Genomic DNA, 777 nt, shown 5'->3' on the forward strand with positions numbered 1-777 from the left:
TAGGTTATAATTAGTAATTATGTAATTATGTCGGTAACATTGTTTGAGGAATCGATGTCGAGACCGCTATTGAGCGAGTCCAGTATTCGGTCAATGTTGCCGGCCCTTGCTGCTCTTAAGAAACTCGATATGCCGTCATTCTGATTGAGTGAATGAGTGAGTAGATGAATGAATGAGTGAAAGATTAAGCGAGTGAAAGATTAAGTGAATGAATGAACAGGTGAGTGAGAGAGTGAATGAAACTGTTTTTATATTACTTTCAATTAATTTTCAAATAAATGAACAAAAATAAGCGCTGAAAACCGGAAACATTTTTTGCAACCGTAACTGAGAGCAATTTCGATGAAAAAACTGCCTTTCAATTGATTTAAACGTATTTAATGCACGCGAGAAAGAGCAGAAGGTACAAACTTTTATGAAAGTCAACGAGAAGTTTTCAATATCAACAACCAATCATCATCACCCTCATCTCCATCACCATTTCTACAACCACCATCATCATGATCATCAATAACAACATTAGCAACATCATCACATCAATAACAACATCAACAACAACATCGCATCCATAACAACAACAATATTATCACATCAACAACAACAACATCACAACATTAACAACAACATAATGAGCGTATCCACCGTGAGCCAAAAGCAGTCTATGAAATCAATAGATTCACCGACAACAATAAAACAAACATTCAAACAAACGAACGAACAAACGAACAAATGAACGGAGGAACGAACGAACGAACAAACGAACGAACAAATGAATCA

This window comes from Helobdella robusta (genome assembly GCF_000326865.2).
Source record: "Helobdella robusta unplaced genomic scaffold HELROscaffold_16, whole genome shotgun sequence".
NCBI classification, from domain to species: domain Eukaryota; kingdom Metazoa; phylum Annelida; class Clitellata; order Rhynchobdellida; family Glossiphoniidae; genus Helobdella; species Helobdella robusta.